This window comes from Chaetura pelagica, unplaced genomic scaffold (assembly GCF_000747805.2).
Source record: "Chaetura pelagica isolate M959 unplaced genomic scaffold, ChaPel_1.0 scaffold76, whole genome shotgun sequence".
In the NCBI taxonomy this organism is placed as follows: domain Eukaryota; kingdom Metazoa; phylum Chordata; class Aves; order Apodiformes; family Apodidae; genus Chaetura; species Chaetura pelagica.
In genome coordinates this window covers 11,243,412-11,255,463 of record NW_009970723.1, presented here as the reverse complement: position 1 = coordinate 11,255,463, position 12,052 = coordinate 11,243,412, and positions in this window count along the sequence as shown.

The following is a 12,052-nucleotide window of genomic DNA, read 5'->3' as shown; positions in this document are numbered from 1 at the left end:
AGAGCAGATTCAGATCAGAAGATATCCCGTGACTCACTGAAGAAGTGGTTCAACTTGAACTTTCTACACTTCTACCCTCCTTTCTCTTCATCATTTCTACCTATCATGTCACACATTTTCCTGCAATTAAATAGAAACATTATTTGTTCATGTTCCTGTCAGCCTGCATGGAATTGCCTCATGCTGTTACTGTTATTTACATTACCCATGTGAGAAACCAATCAAAATATAGTCAGCGCACAGACTTCTCTACCTACTCCAGAGTAATAGTGTCAGCAATAATCTGCAATCAACCAACAAGACAAATTGTTATCATGTAGCATGATCATTTATGAAAATTATTTTTAAGGAGTTCTCATTTGTAACTCCCTCAGTAGTGAAAAACCTATAAATTCTGGCCTTCACATTCACGTATCTCCAGGTAATGCCCTTCCTGTTCATCTCAGCTTTAGTTTGGAACTCACTACCATGCTCTGAAAAAAACAGATTCCCACTCCAGTTTTACATTCTTCTGTTGGAATTGTTCTTCTGCTGTATCATCTGCAACTGAAAATTCACTCCAGTCATATGTCAGAGGTGCGTGCTGCCTTCGTTTGTTGGCTTTTCTAAGTCATCTAAATGTACTGACACCAGCAGGGTTGTTGATATGTTTTCTTATACCTTTTTTTTAGTGTTTCTTTCCAGTTCTGTTAGACTAAAAGGGCTCCCAAGAAAGCAGTGGTATTCTAACCTGGTTTTATATATTATGAAAAATTGCCTTTCACTAAGGATCTCACACTATACTTACTCCCATTTCCTTCCTCATAGCAACTACAAGAGTAAATGAGTTGGTAGATTCATCATTCAAGCATGCTAAGTGTAATTCTTTCCTGAAAAGGTAATGCTAATAACTGCTTTATAATGTTTTGTAGAAGGGAGAAATCCAGTATAACTATTTTTTTCCATTATTTTTGTCCCAAGTTGAGACATTAACTTGAAAAACATCTTTATGTAGCTGACATGAAAGGAACTCAGAAATCTTCTGCTACGGATCAATGAATGGAGAAAATTAAAAACATGTTCTTGGTTGAAAACCTTCAGTGCTCAGACACTCAATGGATCAACTCAGATGTATAACTAGCAAGAAATCTATCTTGCAGGATTCTTCCTGAAGGCATTTTGTAAGGAACTCCTCCAATTCCTGTCGAGGAAGGACAGAAGTTTACGCTGCAACAATATGCATTTCCAAGATCCTAAGTGCTATCAAACCATCATGGACTGGCTTATTTGTGCAGTCTTGGATCTTTCCCAGCTTTTCTCTATCTAAATTGAGGAAACTAATTACATCATATCACATCACCTACATTTAATTTGGTTTCTTTCAGAAGGATTTTGCTTACTCTATGTGCAATTTTTTTCTGCTCCAAGCAGATTTCTTTTAGTTGAATACTTCCCCAAAAGTTATTTGAAGAATGTTCCGTGTTTGTGGGTAAAAGTTCATTTTCTTTATTGGTCACTCTCATTTCTTATAGCAAAGGGTTATGCATAGTTTACCTAGTATTGCCCATACCCCTATGTCAACTATACTTAATGAAATAGCCCTTCCCAATCTCTTCAGTGTAAATGGTTTGTCTGCAGCAGATGGAAAAACCTCTCTATGCATGCAACCAGTATCATCACAGGCTCAGAAGAAGAGGAGAGTCCTGAAGCTGTGCTAAAGAGTGCAACTTAATCCCACTCACTTTCAAACCTTTTCCCTGCTCAAGAATTACCATTAGCAAAAACATTTGGCATGGAAAAGCAGGGGCTCACCATGGGCATCATGATGGTTGTTGGGGGTACAGAGTTCATATAAGTTTCAACCTTACTCCTAAATCAGCTGGGGTGGTGAGAAATGGATTTCCCTCCTCTCAGTGGACCGAGCAGCTGGGATCCAGGTTGTATTTTGAAATGTGCTGTAGGAGACACCCTGGCACATCAGTGTTCTGTAAGCACATTTTCATGGCTGCAAACTGAAGAAAGGCTCAGATTGGTTAGATTGGTTCCTTTGTTAAGGCAGAGAGTTGGGGATGTTCAGTCTAGGGAAAAGAAGGTTCCAGGGAGACATTATTGTGCCTTTAAATATTTCAGTAGGGTTTATAAAACTCAAAGAATAGTTTGGGTTGGAAGGAACCTTAAAGACCAGCTAGTTCCAACCCCCTTGCTAAGGGCAGGGACACCTCCCACTAGAACAGGTTGCTCAAGCCCCATTTAACCTGGCCTTGAACAGTTCCAGGGAGAGGGGCATCCACTTCTCAGGGCCTGTGCCAGTGTCTCACCACCCCCATAGTGTAGAATTTCTTCCTAATATCGAATAAAATTCTACCCTCTTTCCACTTGAAACCATTACCCCTTGTCCTATCACTACCCTCTCTTGTAAAAAGCCCCTCCCCATCTTCCCTGTAGCCTCGTCAGGTACTGAAAGGTGCTATAAGGTCTCCCCGGAGCCTTCTCTTCTCCAGGCTGTACAACCCCAACTCTCGCAGCCTTAAAAAAGAAATCAATCTAATCAATTTGAGCCTTTCTTTAGTTTGCAGCCATAAAAAGGTACAGGCCTGTCTTCATAGCAGATCTGCTTCAGCCCCTGGATCATCTTGGAGGCCTTCCTCTGGATTTGCCCTAACAGCTCCATGCCTTTCCTATGTTGGGAACTCCAGAACTGGACACAGCACACCAGGTAGTGTCTCAAAAGAACAGAGGGAAAGAATCCCCTCCCTTGACCTGCTGGCCATGCTTCTTTTCATGCAGCCCAGGACATGGTTGGCTTTCTGGGCTGCAAGGACACATTGCCAGCTTATGTTGAGATTCTCATCAGCCTACATCCCCAAGTCCTTCTCCTTAGGGCTGTTCTCAATCCATTCTCTGCCCAGCCTTTGTGCTTGGGATTGCCTGACCCAGGTGCAGGACATTGCACTTGGCCTTACTGAAGTTGGTGAGCTTGGCACGGGCCCTCCTTTCAAGCCTGTCAAGGTCCCTCTGGATGGTCTCCCTTCCCTCCAGTGTGTCAACTGCACCACACAGCTTGGTGTTGTCAGCAAACGTGCTGAGGGTGCACTCAATTTCACTGTCCATGTTGCCAATGAAGATGTTAAACAGCACTGGTCCCAGTATTGACCTCTGAGGAACACCACTTGTCACTGGTCTCCATTTGGACATCAAACAGTTAACCAGAACTCTTCAAGGGTGACTATCCAGCCAATTCTATATCCACTGAATGGTCCATAAGTGAAGTTCATGTCTCTCCAATTTAGAGACAAGGACATCATCCAGCACAGTGAAAAAAAGATGGAGACAATCTTTTTAGCAGGGTCTGTAGTCATAGGACAAGGGGTAATGATTTTAAACTAAAAAAAAAGGTTAGATTCAGACTAGATATAAGGATGACATTTTTTACAATGAGGAGGTTGCCTAGTGTGACCGGAGATGTCCCATCCTTGGAAACATTTAAGGTCAGGTTGGACAGGGCTCTAAGCAACCTGGTCTAGTTGAAGATGTCCCTGCTCACTACGGGGCAGTTGGACTAGATGATCTTTAGAGTTCCCTTCCAACCCAGTTATTCTATGAATTCTATTAATAATGGGTTTCCTGATAAACATGATTTTTAGGGCTTGGAATGTTTCATCCAGAGCAATTATACACAAACATACAATTCATTAGATCATAAATATGATCAATTCTAAAAAAATTTATCAAGTCTCATTCCTCCAATTCTGTTTACATGTTCAGTTTGAAATATTCTGACTGAACTGTGACATATAACATGTGGAATTAAATGGGCAGGTAAAAGTCTTTACACTATCTTAAATCTAATTAGTATTTTCTGTCTGAATTTGACAATTCAATTCACATTATTGTTCAGTTAGTCTGTTGAAACTCAAGGACTATTTGAAAGAAGCTAAAAATTGCTAGGTAATCAAAGTTCTTTGATTATACATTTCTGTTTGATTCTTGACTGTAGCATCCATGTTTGTAAGTAACTGGGCAGTGAGTTAATTCCTGCACTCTAACAGGGTCTGTCAGTAAAAAATCAAGGATTTTGTTTCCAACAGTGTAGGAACTTTCTGGCTAATTTTGAAGAATCCTACCAAAACCATTGAATAGATGATCTCTAGAGGTCCCTTCCAACTCTGACAATTCTGTGATTCTGTGAAGAGTTTGGTTTTATTAGTCACTCATAGGCCATTCATCACTATTTAATATGTTCATTGGTAGTAAAAATTGTCCCCAACTTAGGCACTTCCACAGAATCACAGAACCACAGAATATTAGGGGTTGGAAGGGACTTCCAAAGATCATTGAGTCCAACCCCCATGCCAGAGCAGGACAAAAAACCCACACACAACTAGGGCAGATCACTCAGAAAGGCACCCAGACAGGTGTTGAAAGTCTCCAGAGAAGGAGACTCCACAAACTCTCCGGGGAGCCTGTTCCAGTGCTCTATAACCCTCACAGTAAAGAAGTTCTTCCTCATATTGAGGTGGAACTTTCTATGCTCAAGTTTGAGTCCGTTGCCCAATGTCCTACCACAGGGCACAAGTGAAAAAAGCCTTGGTTTCTTTTTAACTGTTCTGAGTTGTCAGATACTATACAACTTTCAAAATCCAAAATAAAATGTATATAGACATTATCCAACTCCTAAAGCACAGGCTTACATTCGTAGAGTAGGTGCTGAGAACATTATCACATGTTCCTGTAAGGTACAGATACAGCATTGCCTTCCCTGTTTGCTGCCTTCTAATCCCTCTTTCCTGATCCCTCCTACATTTCTGATACCCAAGCTGCTTCAGAAGAAACACCAGTAGTAAGTCCCACATGGTTTTTTTTTCATTCAGTCATAAGATTGTCCTTCAGAGTTGGTACAGAGTATCCTGTACCAGATCTCAGAAATACATTTACTTCTATTGTGGGTAATGATTTTAAACTAAAAAAAAAGGTTAGATTCAGACTAGATATAAGGATGACATTTTTTACAATGAGGAGGTTGCCTAGTGTGACCGGAGATGTCCCATCCTTGGAAACATTTAAGGTCAGGTTGGACAGGGCTCTAAGCAACCTGGTCTAGTTGAAGATGTCCCTGCTCACTACGGGGCAGTTGGACTAGATGATCTTTAGAGTTCCCTTCCAACCCAGTTATTCTATGAATTCTATTAATAATGGGTTTCCTGATAAACATGATTTTTAGGGCTTGGAATGTTTCATCCAGAGCAATTATACACAAACATACAATTCATTAGATCATAAATATGATCAATTCTAAAAAAATTTATCAAGTCTCATTCCTCCAATTCTGTTTACATGTTCAGTTTGAAATATTCTGACTGAACTGTGACATATAACATGTGGAATTAAATGGGCAGGTAAAAGTCTTTACACTATCTTAAATCTAATTAGTATTTTCTGTCTGAATTTGACAATTCAATTCACATTATTGTTCAGTTAGTCTGTTGAAACTCAAGGACTATTTGAAAGAAGCTAAAAATTGCTAGGTAATCAAAGTTCTTTGATTATACATTTCTGTTTGATTCTTGACTGTAGCATCCATGTTTGTAAGTAACTGGGCAGTGAGTTAATTCCTGCACTCTAACAGGGTCTGTCAGTAAAAAATCAAGGATTTTGTTTCCAACAGTGTAGGAACTTTCTGGCTAATTTTGAAGAATCCTACCAAAACCATTGAATAGATGATCTCTAGAGGTCCCTTCCAACTCTGACAATTCTGTGATTCTGTGAAGAGTTTGGTTTTATTAGTCACTCATAGGCCATTCATCACTATTTAATATGTTCATTGGTAGTAAAAATTGTCCCCAACTTAGGCACTTCCACAGAATCACAGAACCACAGAATATTAGGGGTTGGAAGGGACTTCCAAAGATCATTGAGTCCAACCCCCATGCCAGAGCAGGACAAAAAACCCACACACAACTAGGGCAGATCACTCAGAAAGGCACCCAGACAGGTGTTGAAAGTCTCCAGAGAAGGAGACTCCACAAACTCTCCGGGGAGCCTGTTCCAGTGCTCTATAACCCTCACAGTAAAGAAGTTCTTCCTCATATTGAGGTGGAACTTTCTATGCTCAAGTTTGAGTCCGTTGCCCAATGTCCTACCACAGGGCACAAGTGAAAAAAGCCTTGGTTTCTTTTTAACTGTTCTGAGTTGTCAGATACTATACAACTTTCAAAATCCAAAATAAAATGTATATAGACATTATCCAACTCCTAAAGCACAGGCTTACATTCGTAGAGTAGGTGCTGAGAACATTATCACATGTTCCTGTAAGGTACAGATACAGCATTGCCTTCCCTGTTTGCTGCCTTCTAATCCCTCTTTCCTGATCCCTCCTACATTTCTGATACCCAAGCTGCTTCAGAAGAAACACCAGTAGTAAGTCCCACATGGTTTTTTTTTCATTCAGTCATAAGATTGTCCTTCAGAGTTGGTACAGAGTATCCTGTACCAGATCTCAGAAATACATTTACTTCTATTGTAGTGACAGCTTGAAAACTCTCCTGTTTTTATACAAGAGAGAAATTATTGCCTTTTTTTTTTTTTAATGGATTCTACTATGTGATTCTGTCTCTCAATTCATTATTCATTACTAAAAATAGTACTAATATCCTGAATTATTATTCTTACAGTGATACCTAGAAAGCCAAGTCATGTATGAAAAGTCTGGAAGTCTATTGCCCTAGATACTGAGAGAGAAAATAGCACAGCCAACAGCCTCCTGCCACAGAAAGCTCAGAGAGCCATAGAAAAAAGTCAACACCTGAGTAACCCAGATAAATGCAGTGGGTTGATATGAAAAAACAGCAATAAGATGAAGTTAGCAACACTAAATAAAAGGAAGATCACCTTTTTTTCACAAACATTACTGTAACATGGAGTTAAATTGATCTCTGAAGAAAAATAAGGAGACAGGGTTTTGGAGTTGGAAGGGTACTGCTGGTGAGCTGCTTAAGCTCCTCCCAAAGTATCACGCGAGTGGGAAGTTCTCAAGGTGCTGCAGATCTGTTCAGCACAGATAGTAACATCCATCCATGCAAAACCAGCCCATAACTGTGGTCCTTCTTCCACTGTACCCAGTTTAAGCTTTGGCCTCTCTATTGGCAAAAGAAAGAAAACACTGATTTGACTGCTCATTTTCCTCAGAATCCAAACATAGCTGCACTTTATCTGTTTGGATTTCCAACTAAGGTTAATTCTCACATACCTGGAATGTAGCAGCTTCAGTAATAAAAACATGCCTGAAAGGGATGATAATTAGAGCTTAGCATATGGTATTTTCTATCTAGAAATCTACCTATTTAGGTTTCACATCTGCCAAGTGACCAGAAAATTAATGAGGAAGTTCAATTACTTCAAATAACAGGTAAAGGCAGAAGTGGTAGCACTGCTAAACTGCTACTAAAAGCCTAAGGGTACAGGCATTTTATTTTTTTTTCTTCATTATTCAAGCAGATTTTTCTTATAATTTTAGCTCTGGTAGATGAAAAAAGGAGTGAGTATTTTGTCAAAGTTCATTTTATACTCTAGAGACAGAAGGCACTAGAATGACAAAAGCTAAAGTCTAGCTGGAAAACAATTTATTTGTTGTATATTGAAATCATTGGCACTTACTTGACCCTTTCCAGTACTGTTCTCCTTAAAAAGCTTTCCATAATACTAGTTGACATACCTCAGAGAAAATCAAACTGTGCAGCAGGAAAAGTTTATGAAGAACAGTATTAATCAACATTAATCGACTTTGGCATTTTACTAGGCTAAGGGAAAAATTGCATTAGGCCAAATGAGAGTCAGCAAATGCATGGTAACACGACAATGTCTGCTTTGTGTTCTGCTTGCCAGACAAGGATTCTGCAGTACTTAAAGGCATAAGTATGATTAAAACAAGATTCATTCGCTAGCTACATTAATGTAATTAAATTCATAATGATTTCCTAATAAGTAGGAAACCAAAACATTCTGAGAAGGCATTCATGTGCACAAAAGCTTGGCTCTTTTCACTAGCAATATTAGTCTAAGAAAACATACAACCTTTGAGTACAACTATTACCTTTCCTAGTACAGTATCTTTTATGCATACATGAAAAGTGCACGTTAGGATTGCTGACAGACAGCAAGGGTAGTTAAAATATTAATGGATCCTAACTTCATATTCTTCCATTTATTTCCAGCTTTTCCTGATGACAGTGAGGTGGGAGAAGCAGTAGCTTGGAAATGCTACCTGTTTTCACAGTGGACAACAACAAAGCATTCTTTATAAAGAATTGTCTTGCAAAGGAAGGGATGAGAGGGAAGAGGTATGAGCTAATTTCTGACATTTCATCTTGCATTTCAAAGACATATATCAAAAAAGAAAATGTAGTGAATTTCCTATTTTGAATGTAAAGTGAATTATTTCACTCCCAGTCTGCAAGGAATATCTTAGCATGACAGTGCTTCAGACTATCAGTTGTTAAAGCCTGCATTTTGTCTTACAAAAGGGACTACATCCACTATAGAATTTGTAGGTGACACTTTGAAGAGCGGGGATTTTATTAGTTGGAAAGGAAAACAGAACCAGTAACTTCCTTGGTACCTAGAAAGTACCCAACAGCAAGCTCAAACTGCTGTGTAGCCTGTATTTCATTAAGCAACAAGCTACAATTAAGGTTACTGCTGCAGAGTTATGGCATTAGAAAGCCCAGACAGGATACCCCTGCATACAAAGTCTTCCCAGCCTCAGCTCTATTTTTGCATGGGGAGGATTTCCACAGCTAATTTACGTGCTCTCTCACAGAGCAGAATGAGCAGGCATGGAAGCTTTCTAGCATTGACCAGAGAGTCGATTGAGTTTGTTCTGCATATTAATTTAGGGGGGGAATCAACTTGTTGCATGTGCAAAAGCAAGAAGGCATCCAGCTGCATGGAGGGTCAGATGTTTATAATGGCTTCAGTAATGCAGTCCTTTCCATACAATGCTTGTCTCGCTACTGATTTACATCTCTCCATAACAGTGGCTGCATTAATTATCTATTTCTTTTTTCCAACCATGTGTTAACAGTAAATATTCAAATAAATTCCTCTAGTTATCTGAGTGCATTCTTTTCTATATTTCTGTCTTGAATATAAGCTGTTCTGATGAGTAGTCACTTTTCTGTGTATATTGTCCCCTGTGCCAGCTATTTCAAAGGACAGCAAGCAAGAGACCATCAGTAACAATTGATGGCATTTTGTTGGTGATACTATGGATTTCACAGGTATTTACCTGTCATTCAACACCATTTTCAAAAGCATTAATGGCTGACAGTGGTTCTAAAACCATACGGAGTTGCCTGTAACATATCCACGTCCAAAATTCTGTCAGAAAAGATACAGGAAAATGAGTTATTCGTGGAAATAAAGCATCGCTACTTATGTAAACATCATCATGCCCCAAAAGGAGTGTAGGCAAGTCAACACTTGACAAACTGGTGTAAAAAATGTGGTTACTTTTCTGGTCATGTAGTTTTAATGAAACTGACAACCTGTCTTCTTCAAGGAAATAATGAATTACAGCAGTGACCCAGAGTTTTTCTCTTGCTGCTTTCTCTCTGTGTACAGACCATGAATCCAGCCTCCAGGTTGCAAACCTTACCAATGACGTCTTTGGTAGAATAGCACAGAATACTTTCAGTTGGAAGGCACCTACAAGGATCATCTAGAGAGAACAATGAGGTCACCTTTCAGTCTCCTTTTCTCCAAACTAGACAAGCCCAAAGCCCTTAGCTGCTTCTCAGAGGACACTCCTTCCAGCCCTGTCACCAACTTTGTTGCTCTTTATTAACCAACAGATGAAACATTCAATCTGACTTCAAAGACAACCTGCTTCAATACCAAAAAAAACCCCCATCATTTAAGGCATCGTCTGCAGCAGAGCATTGGCAACCTCATTTCTGAAGAGGCAGTCAGATTATGTCTATTTGGCTACTTCTGAAAACAGTTCCATTGCTCAGCACCTCAACCTTTCTGTGACAGAAGAAAAATGTAAATTCTGCCCATCAGCAGATACAGCCTGATGTACAAACAGACGAGCTGCATCTAACCAAAGCAGCAGAGGACTGCAGGCCAGCTAGTGACCACATTGCTGACTCACATCCTGAAAGCAACAAGGACATGTTGGACACATGGCTACTTGCTTCTCTCACAAAGAACTGTTCCTCATTTCTAGTCAGAAAGTTGTCTAATATGACTCTGTCCACCTCATGCAGCATCTTAAGCTTTCATATATCCATCTGCTATTGCCCTGAAGTCTACACGGATTTCATACCCAGCAGCTGTTCAACTCCATTACTTTATATCATAATTCTTTCCTGCACGGCACATAGGAAGAGAAACATATGCAAAGATGTTTCAGCTTTGCTTCACACTGTCACAGAATAGCTTAAAGAGGAAAACGTAAACCTGTTCACCTGACTAAACTATTTCAGTGAGAGGCACAGACTGTCTCTTTATCTGATGATGCCCACACATGCTTACCAGTGACGTTTTGCTGCATTGAGACCCTCATCCTCAGAAGCAGTATGAAGGTTGTATGAAGGAAGTACCATAAAATATTCTGCTTGTGTTTACATTAACCCTTTTCCTATTTGGTTCAACATCATATATACTGATCACCTCTTGTACTTCTCCAATTTTCGTACAATGTGTTCTACTTTTCTTTTTTCTTTTTTTTTTTTTTTTTAAAAAGGAGAAAAATCAATACTATGTTTTTCCTTCAAATTAAGTAAAAAATACATGACAACAGAACAGGGTGCAACAGGGCTAATCATTGGAGAAAGCAAGATCTGGGGTGATAGGAGACAACATTTGCATGACTCAAGAAGGAATAGAAATTTCTACAGGGCATATATTCATGAGTCAGAACCACATATAGAAAATAAGCAACAGACAAATTTTGATTTATAGAGATCTAATTTATGGAGTGTTTCTGTTAACTGGACCACAAACCATCTGAACTTCATTCCTGTGATTTATAACATCACCGAAACCTCTTGTTAAGAGTCCATCATGCATCTTTATTTTTCCTTCATATTCTCATGCACACACAAATGTAGGAGTCTGCAGGACCTAAAGGGTTAATTAAATACTGAAAGGACCTAATTAATCAGATTTCTAATCACATGCAATTTAGAAGCATTTTACTTCAAGATATTATGCGATGATAAAAGCACCTCAAAAATAAATTAAAAAACAGCAATAATATAGCCCACAAGACAAAATATAACAGTTGTAGTATTTTCTATGTAAATTAAATTGGCTGATAGCTGAGAATAGGATTTTCAAAATCCTCTAAGAACCAGATATGACAAATAGAGCAAAAGCTAAATTAACCTGCTTAATTCTGCGCATACTAGAATATAAATTGCCAGAATTATGCAGAGTACACACACACATCACACACACACACATCACACACACACACACATCACACACACACACACACAGGCAGACCCATATTTTCCCCATTTCTGAAGCAGTACCTTGCTGTGGTGGGTTGCTTAGGAGACTCTCATCCAAAGAGTTATGTCAGCAGGATTATGTAAACTCCCAACAGGTCCTACCAAGGCTGGGTACATCAAAGATAGAGGCCAGACAGAAATTTCTCTCTTGATTCTTCAAGCGTGGGAGATGGATGCAAGGCTGATCACCTCCCTCTTTAAAAATATTACTGGCTAAGCCTTTACTTTGTCTCCATGACAATTTCCATCTCAGTTCCTTGGATTAGTGGGTAGTCCCAAAAGAACCTGTGCAACAAGCATCAGTCCAAGCCCTCCTCCACAAGAAGTTCAAACTTTGAAGTAGCTGCTGCTCCAGAGTCACTCCATGTGATGTGTAAGGCTCTGGCATGTACAGACAATGCTGCAAGCTGGAAAAATCAGCTCAAGTTATGAGGAAGACGGAAAATTACAGTATTGATATTCTCAGCATGAGTGCATACAGATGGTCAGGAACAGATTGTATCAAATTGAAGAACAATAATAAAATCATGAACCACTCAGGTTCCCCAGCTGGAGGG